Raw genomic sequence first — 9,726 nt, 5'->3', positions numbered from 1 at the left:
TATAACAGTTTTTGAAAAGATAATTAATTGTGTTACCAGTCACACAGTTCATACATTAGCTTCTGAGTTATCTTTGGTTCTCATTTAATCAGCCCTATTTGAAAACAGTTATTTTATTTCTATCTCAGCCAGTATTAAATACTCATTTGTTACTGCCCTTGGTACTGTTATCTTAGCATACTTCGAGAATGTGTGTGTGCTGTAAGCACCTAAACTAACATAATAAACCAGGTCACTTACAGGCCTAATTGAAGCTATAACCAAAGCAACATAAATTATGTCTGGACATATCAATAATGAGACAATTGGGAGAAAGAGGAAAACATCATCCATAAGTGTGTGTGTGTGTGTGTGTGTGTGTGCATTTATAAGCTAGAAAATAAGTGCCAAGTCCTGTGTCAGTGGATTCCTTTTAATTAAAATGGAATACAGACATTTCTAATTTTGTCACTTGCCCCCAGTTGCTGCACAGCCAAGCCAAGGCCAGTAGGAAATCACCTCTCAGATTCTCTTATCACACGTTTATTTTCTGGATGCAACTATTTGGGGCCTTCCACAGTCTAAAACAAAGCAGAAAAACAACACCTAAAAAAAAAAGAAGAAGAAGAAATTTGTGGGCAGAAATGTATAGTTAGCATTCGTGCACACAGTGAGGGAGAAGCCTTTTCAAGTTTCTTTCTCTCATTCTCATTCTTTACAGGAATGGAGATATTTATGCTGAGTTATATAGAAGACACACCCTTGAGTTCAGGTTAATAATTGCTCCCCCTCAGCACACCCTCTCCAACTCTCTAAGCAAGAGTACACTTCTTTCTATTGCTGTTTCAGGAATTCAGAGATGCAATTCTGCCTACTCCTTAATTCAGCTTATAAGCAATCTTCATTTTTACTGTCTTCCTTTTTTAGTATGCCTCAAAACTCTCCCAGATGTTCTATTAGACTGCTGAGTGTATCAATCTCTCATTTCAAACATGTGTGTATACCTATATTTATATATAAGAACATTTTGTCTTAAATTTGGAGTATTCATTCAAATACATGCAGTAAATTAGATTACAGTTTAAGCTTTTTCAAATGACTTGGGTAGAATTGTATCGAAATTTATATTAATAGGTATTCTAGACTATCACCCTCAAATTAGGTTGTACCACCTTAGTTGCATTTACCATAGAAACTTGAGCTATCTGGTTCTTTCACAATAAATTATATTTGGGGTACACACCTATTTTCAATGTAATGCAACATTTATTGAGCACCTACTTTAACCATGACACTGTGTGTGAGAAATTAAGAGATGACAATTTTTAAATGGTGGAATGTCACTTGCCATTTACACAAAATGAGAACTCTGTATCTTCAGCCTACTTCTTCAGGAAAGATTTTATAATATAGTTGTACTTTTTGTTCAGTTTTGGTGCAGGTAGTAGTGGGAATACAAGTCAAGGTTTAGTAAAGGTTTTGACTTTTGTAAACGAGGGAAGCATGCAATTAAAAACTAGCAGTTGGTGGGGCACCTGGGTGGCTCAGTCAGTTAAGCATTGGACTCTTGATTTTGCCTCAGGTCATGATTCCTGGGATCAAGCCCCGTATCAGGCTGGCCACTCAGTGGGGAGTTTGCTTGAGATTCTCTCTTTCCCTCTCTGTCTGCTCTCTCCCTCAGCCCCTCCTCCCACTCATGCACTCTCTCTCTCTTTCTAAAATAAATACATCTTTTAAAAATTTTTAAAATAAAAATAAATAAGTAAGTAAAAACTAGCAGCAGTGATATTTATAACACCCTCTCAGGATAAATCTATGAAAAATGAATTCTTTCAGCTATCACTACTAAAGCAAATGTAATTCCCAGGTTCAAAAATGTAAGTATATATATTTTAAAATTCATCTCAAATAAACAAAAGTGTTTGGCTAGGTTGATACAGTGCAAATATCTGTTCCTGCTATGTGGCAAGATTTGAGATTCTACTTCTCTGCCAACGGTTACAATTGTATTCCATCTGCTTCTCTATTTACTATCAATTTCTCTATACATATGGGTATCTATGTACATTTAATAGTGAAAATATCGATTTTTTTTTTTTTTGGAATGGTATTATTCATAGAAAATTGACTCAAGGTTATAAACAGATATAATTTAGGCATTTCCTCATTGGATAGATTAAAATAGATTGTAGGGAACTGAAAAAGGTTGAAAGTGCTTCTCTGGTATATATGAGACATTCTCATTTCTCGGGAGTTTTATCTCCTACATTTCAAGAAGTATCTGTTGTTTATAATAGCAGATATCAATAGAGACACAAGTTGTCTGTTGTGTACTCTGTGAACAATGCAACATGGTTTTAAAGGCATAGATTTTGGAATCAGACAGACCTGGATTCAAATTAGAAGTTGCCCAATGTAGTAGGATTATAGATAATTTACTTCATTTCTTTCCATTATGTTGGCAACATCTGGGATGGCTTGCAGGAACAGTGTGTATTTAGAAAGAAAATAATTTTACCTTTAGAGAATTAAATATCCAGCCAGGGTCCTGAAGATGTTGCAAAAGAGGTCTTCACCGTACCCCCAAGTTTCCCTATAACCATGCAGAGTTCCTATTGGATGGGTAGATTTCTTTCTGTCTCTGAATTTCTTTCCTCAATCCACCAGTCCTGGTCTAGGACTTTCTTCCCAACCAAGACGGGGCACTGTCCTTGAGCGATGTCCAGCCTTGGAGTGCTCTGCAGGAGAATACTTCAAGTACTGCCAATTACTTCAGTGTAGAGCGCCTACAGGCTTGCTATTTTGTTGCTGCTGTGGGGCCGGTTCTCATAGCCTAAGGTATGAAGTTAATTCTGCTCATGCCTTTGTCTCTTGACTCCATCAACAAAAAGAATTTCTTCCATGGGTTGGAGAGTGAGCTAGAGGGAAGTAAAGAAGCAGGTTTGGGAACAAAATCCTGTATTGCTATACTTCAATGATCTGTAAAATAGATGCAAATAACAGTACCTCTTGAAGAGGGCTATTGTGAGGACTGTTTAAAAGGGTCTCTAGGGGCACCTGGGTGGCTCAGTCGTTAAGCGTCTGCCTTCGGCTCAGGTCATGATCCCAGGGTCCTGGGATCGAGCCCCGCATCGGGCTCCCTGCTCAGCAGGGATCCTGCTTCTCCGTCTTGCTCTGCCTCTCCCATACGCTTGTTCTCTCTCTCAATAAAATCTTTAAAGAAAAAAAAAAAAGGGTCTATAAAACAAGAGGCATAGCAGAAATACTGGGTAAATTATAATTATCTGTCATCATTATCATTGTCCCCAAATATGACTTTAGAAAGTTATCAAGAGTTTATGATTTTTTTAGTCTTCTCATTCACTTGTAATGCCGATATTCTGTAAATGTTTCATGATCACATTAGCATACACCATGCCGTGTCTGTAGATACCAGTACACACAGCAGCACAGAGACAAAAACACATATGCATATATGCATATATGTTCAACATGGTTACGTTCTTAAATACCAGCTTAGGAAAGAAATCTTCTAACCATACTATTTTGTGGCTTTTTACTTCCCAACCAAGACAGAACATAGAAAATCTATGTGACTTCCCTACCTTGTTTGTCTTCCCCTAATCCATCTTCCTTCTTTCTCACACGGTCAGTCTTCCTGTCAAGAATGGTGGAGTATATACCCTAATCAAAGTAAGACACTGCAAAGGCAGCAAGATTCATTGGGAAGATTAGAGTGGAATAAAAACAGTTCTAGAATGGTCCACTGATAAGAGTAAGCTTGAGGACAGACATTTCCGACAGGTACAAATGTAAGAGAATTCACTGAGGGCTGTCTCAAAGCCTGTCACTACTGGGGAAAAAGTCACAGTAGAATAGAGGAAGACTCCTTTCCTTCTTATATTTACATTTGTATGCTCGTCATCAAACTGATTAGCTCTTTATTGACATAATAGTTGTGGGCCTGGACACATGTTGGGACACATTAAATCACTTATTAATAGGAATTACTACTTTTTAGCTGTCACAAGGGCTTACAAAGGAAAATCTTCCTGATGTTTTTTTCATTACTTGAGCATCATGACAAATTTCACATTTGTAAAATGATATTTGTGTTGCCTTGAAGCTGTTGGAACATTTATATCTACTAATAGCTTCTATGTTCTTTTTTTCATAAATTAGAAGGGAAAGATGGAGAAAAATAACAAGTTGTAAGAAAACCACATGCTATTTTAAGTGAAATCAGAAGCTTTAACTAAGAAAAGGCAGGTGTTTAGATTTGTCTTTCATTTCTTAGGGAAATAAATGCATAAAGTTTTATTTTTATTTTTTTATTTTTTTTTTTAAGATTTTATTTATTTATTTGACAGAGAGAGACACAGCGAGAGAGGGAACACAAGCAGGGGGAGTGGGAGAGGGAGAAGCAGGCTTCCCGCTGAGCAGGGAGCCTGATGTGGGGCTCGATCCCAGGACCCTGGGACCATGACCTGAGCCGAAGGCAGACGCTTAACGACTGAGCCACCCAGGCGCCCCAACAGCAACTCTCTCTTTTTTTTTTTTTTAAGATTTTATTTACTTATTTGACAGAGAGAGACAATGAGGGAAGGAACACAAGCAGGCGGAGTGGGAGAGGGAGAAGGAGGCTCCCCGCTAAGCAGAGAGCCCGATGGGGGGCTCGATCCCAGGACCCGGGGATCATGACCTGAGCCGAAGGCAGATGCTTTACGACTGAGCCACCCAGGTGCCCCTAAACTTTTAAATATAGTCATTTCTATAAGTATTTTATTGGAATAAGCTACTAAGAAAGGCAGGTTTAAATAGTTTATCATTTATTGTAATATAAAAGAGAGGTCTTCTGTTAATATAAAGTTTCCTTAGTGAATTGTTCAACAATTTGAAGGGACATTGTTTACTAGTCTCCCGATCTGTAATGCTCTGTCTGCAAGATCATAATCCAAGAAATAAGTAATTGAGAAATCTGTTTGCATCCAGAAATTCATAAAATTAGGATGAAATTTTCATCCCCCTCCTATTAGTGGCTAGTCACCTCATAATGAGGTTTGGTAAAAGCATAGCACCAAAGGGAAAAGAGAATAATGTTGTAACATAGATAGGTTCTTGAAAACCATTGGGTTTTTATTACCAGGCTGCTTTTCTACCATGTCCAGGATGGCCAAGTCATATGGGGTAAAGTACATTACTTGACATGGTGTCAAGTGCTTACAGGATTCTAGATGACTAAGCATCTTTATTTAACTGCCATGCTGCTAACCCCACATGGGAAAGGGCCTGAAAAGGTTAATGTAAACATTGCATGCTTCCTTCAAACTGTACCAGAATACCACATCTGGTGGGTCACCTCACCCTGCAGTCAAAACTGAAAGGACATTTGCTTTGTGAATGTCAGGATAATTTTATGAGAACCAGACACCAGGCAACTGATGGAGGCTCAGAGAAAAAGGCACATTGTTGCATGTGAACTATTTCAGTTATTAAAAAAGGGGGGGTAGGGTTATGAACGTGAGGCCAGGACCCACTCTAGTAGTCACTGAAGCTTCCAGACAAATTACATCCACGCAACACGTAACATCAAATGGCAGGGAAACTCTGTAGTAATGAGATTTTGGAGCACAGTGGCCACATGAGTGAAAGTCATGGATTAGACAATTCAGTCACATCTGGCCAGTTTTGTGATAAGAATAAAGAATACCAAACCACAATACAGGACATATTAAAAAAAAAAAAAACTGCCATTATCTGGAGGCTAAAATGTCATTGTATGCGTATTTTATTTATGGATTCAACTTATGGGTACTCAGGTCGCCTCCCACCCTACCTTCCTGCACCACACAAAAATGCTGCAGTGAGCTTCTTTGAACATCCCCACTAAAAACCTGTGGGCATACACACACACACATTCACATTCACAGATCAGGAGGTATATGTACACTAAAATTGCATAAATCATACCAGATTGCTCCGATGCACACCTGTTACAAATATTCTACAATGAAAACATTACATTTGTAATTAGGTAAAATGATTACTGTTAAATTTAGCAAAAAATTCTTTTCCCTATCAACTCCTCTTATTCATCTGTAAGAACACCAGTACTTATTCAGTTATACAATGTATAAGTCTGTCTAATCCTTGGCTTTACTTGCTTTCACTTCTATAAAATGACCAAATTTTATAGAATCTATAGTATCTATAGTAGAGTTAATATTAATAGTGACTTGTACCATTTTCTGTAATCTCCCCACTAATCCATGAGTGCTCTTACTAATTCACTAGCCTTAATTCTTTCTGACTTAATATGGTCCTTCATAATATCTTGATATTGTGACATCTGTTCTCCTTCCACCTCAATAGCACTACACAGTTGTCTCTTCCAACCTGAAATTTATTTCATATTATAGTGATATCCCAAACATCTTTAAAGACGTAAGGAAAATTTCACCTCCCCTATATACCCACACCAGTTTACAAAGATATTTTTATAGTACTTTTCACATTTTATTGCAATTTTCTGTGAATATCGATCTCTTACAAGTCACAAATTCCTTGAAAAAAGAATTATATTTTACTTGTATTTGTATCCCCATTGCCTGCAAATGTTAACTGTTCCATAAATGTTTGTTGAATGGGCTTTTATTATTATTCCCTCAGGCTCTTATCTCTTCTTCTCAAATTATAGTTAATTATCTGACAAAATAACTTTACATTAAGATGATAATAAAATTATAGCCTTTTAATAAGTTAAAAATAAACAAAACTGCACAACCTATTTGTTAAGCATTTATATATGTGTGTAATAGAAAATATTAAAGAAAAACAAGGGAATAATAAGCATAAACTTCTGAATATATGATACTTCTGGGTGAGAAGCCAAAGACAGGATATGAGGATAAGTACATAGAGAAATGTAAATTTTTGGAAATATTTGAGTTCTTGGAATGCATGATACATTAGAGGTGTTAATTATATTACTAATAAATATTTTTTAAAATGTGTTCAGAGAGCCATGTATGTACCAAAATTTCAGTAAGCTGTGAATAACAAAATATGATTAATGCAGTTCTGTGATCTGGGTTTTAAAAAAGAAGGAAAAAGAAAAAGATGTGTGTATGTGTATATTTCTGAAATGTATTGCTTCTTCAGAGAAACTTGGATTTTATAATTTTATAACAAGAGAATTCTACAGAAGCACTCTCATAATTAAAAAATAAATACATTGTTACCAATGTTATGTGATTGTGGGCAAAATATTGCCTTCCAATTGCTTCACTTAATGAAATGTCTAGTTTTAACACTATGGTATCTTTTAGCACTGAAGTTTATAATTTCATGGACAAATAATCTTGTGTTATTTTACAGCCAAGAATTCTTTCAGCATGCTTCAAATCATGTTATCCAGGCTGCTCCCTGTTCTAAACACATAATACACAGACTGGTTGAGAAGTTATGGAAAACATGGACTATGATTGTTAGAATTGCTAATGTAAATACTCAAAACTTGAAAAAAAAAGTCCACATTTCTCAACTTCAAGAAAAAGTCGAGTTACTCACTCCATCGGTAGCAAAAGGGGCTGGAACACTTATTAAAGACCAATAAGACCAGGATCTTTCTCATGATAACTTCATGAAATAATCTCAACGAAACTGTAATTCTTGTTATTTCCTGTCCCCTCTATTTGAGCATCCCCGCACTTTTCTTGATGCAGTTTGCTGAGCATAGTATGCCTGTTTAGATTTAATTTCCAAATGCCTTCTCATTGTTTAAGGAGTAGCCCAAGTGCCTTTTCTCTGAAGCCTTTTTTTTTTTTTTCATTTCTCAGTTGGAATCAAGCCCCTTTCCATCTACAATCTGAAAGTCCACTTACCTCCTATTTTATTCTAACTTCAATTATAGCTATAATATTATATGCATATATATGCATTCTAATTTCTATTAAAGCATATGGCAATTTTTGCATATCTGTCCCCCTTTCATTGAAAGCACATAGTAGAGCTTAGAAAAAAAGTTTGTTGAATGAATTATTTAATAAATTTAATCAGTGTGCACACACATAGTACAGCAAGCAGAGCCCAAATCATGGGGAGATAGCAAATGGCCAGAGTTTTTAAAAAGCCTGAAATGAGAGATGAGGTGGTGGGAAGTATCTTGGACTCAATACAGCAACTCATGGCTCTCTCTCCTGGCCAATCACCACTATTCAGTGAAACCTATTTATTAAAGGGTCAAAAGAGATGGAAGGCAGCAAAGTATAGGAAAAAGTTCACTAACTGGTAACTGAAGATAAGACACTCTCTGGGTCAGTTTCATTATTTGCAAACTAAAATATTAAACCTCAGTAACCTCGGAAGTTCTACAGGTAAATATACTATGATTCTATACATGAAGAAATTTAATCTGAGACTAAAAGAGAACCAGTGAGCTTCTATTTTTCTGTATATGGTATAAATGCATCATCTTTTATATTTTATTTTTTTCAAGAATTAGGAAGTGCAAGAGAAAACTACAAAGTATCCACCATTAGCCAATAAGAAAGAATCGAAAGAGGTATAAATCAACCTATCTTATATGTTAAAGAAAGGAAGAGTATTTCTTTCTTTTTTTTTTCTTTATGATACTGAGTACAGATGGGTGCTCTGCTACAGCATGTTTTATAACAGATGCCCATTGAAGAGTATGTATAAAATCACCTCTTCTGAACACAAGAAGATATTGGAATTTTTAAGATTTAAAATCATATTGGGACTAATTCTTGACTGGATTCTGTATTTAGAATATTTTCCATATTCTTCTCATAGATTGGAAAATAAAGCCTTTACAGTAACGGCTTTGTGGTCCCTTTTTTTAAAAAAAAGAGGGGAAAAAGGAGTATTTCAAAAAATGGCATCTCTTTCCAGAAGTTAAAATTTTGCCTTAAAATTCTGTGTCATCTAAACAACATTTGAAATCAAATGATTGTTGATTAGTATAGAAAGAATGCTTAAATATTCAAAAGTGAAGTATAATCTTTAAAAAAAAAAAAAAAAAAAAAAAGGGCGCCTGGGTGGCTCAGATGGTTAAATATTCAAAAGTGAAGTACAGTGCTATATGATTTCTTCCCTACATAAAATCCCATTTTAGATTGCATTAAATCAACAAAGTACAGTAAGATGCAGCCACAAAAACAGTTTGTTTGTAATTTACATCTCTACTTCTTTAATTATCCTCCAAGGTGGAAGGTGAACTATAAAATGCTTGCTAAGAATTTAATGCTAAGTAGTACTAAGGAAAGCACATGAGCTTAGTTCTCACATCTAGCAAACATGTGGAAAGAGAAGTCTTTTGAGGCCTAAGATGTTGAAGGTAGAAGAAAAAGCTGTTACAGGAAACCCTTGAAAAAGGAAAAGAAAGATCTTAGAAGAAGGCTTGTTTTTCTGTCTCAAAAGAGATTATCTGGCCAAATGCAGAAGAGATAAAACAAGAGATTGAGTATCTAACCCACCAGAAATTCAGTTTCTGAAAGTAGAAATGGCCTTCTCTGGAGATTAATTTGGAACTGCTTTCTTTTTTTTTTTTTCTTTTTTTTTAAATTTTATCTTATTATGTTATGTTAATCACCATACATTACATCTTTAGTTGTTGATGTAGTGTTCCATGATTCATTGTTTGCGTATAACACCCAGTGCTCCATTCAATACCCATCACCAGGCTAACCCATCCCCCCACTCCCTCCCCTCTAGAACCCTCAGTTT

At 35.8% G+C, this 9,726-nt stretch overlaps 1 long non-coding RNA gene across 1 annotated transcript; it reads right to left on the bottom strand.

Annotated features, from left to right (window-relative positions):
- Window positions 1-508: 508 nt before the first annotated feature.
- Window positions 509-3,155, bottom strand: LOC144380961 (uncharacterized). The gene is made up of 3 exons (XR_013445320.1): window positions 2,986-3,155; window positions 2,498-2,897; window positions 509-585 (listed from the first exon to the last, which is right to left on the bottom strand). It is a non-coding gene; the product is annotated as an uncharacterized LOC144380961 (long non-coding RNA).
- Between the last annotated feature and the right edge of the window lie 6,571 nt (window positions 3,156-9,726).

The sequence above is a fragment of the Halichoerus grypus genome, chromosome 2 (assembly GCF_964656455.1).
Source record: "Halichoerus grypus chromosome 2, mHalGry1.hap1.1, whole genome shotgun sequence".
NCBI classification, from domain to species: Eukaryota; Metazoa; Chordata; class Mammalia; order Carnivora; family Phocidae; genus Halichoerus; species Halichoerus grypus.
The sequence above is the reverse complement of the archived record's forward strand: the minus strand, read 5'-3'. Positions and strand labels throughout refer to the sequence as shown.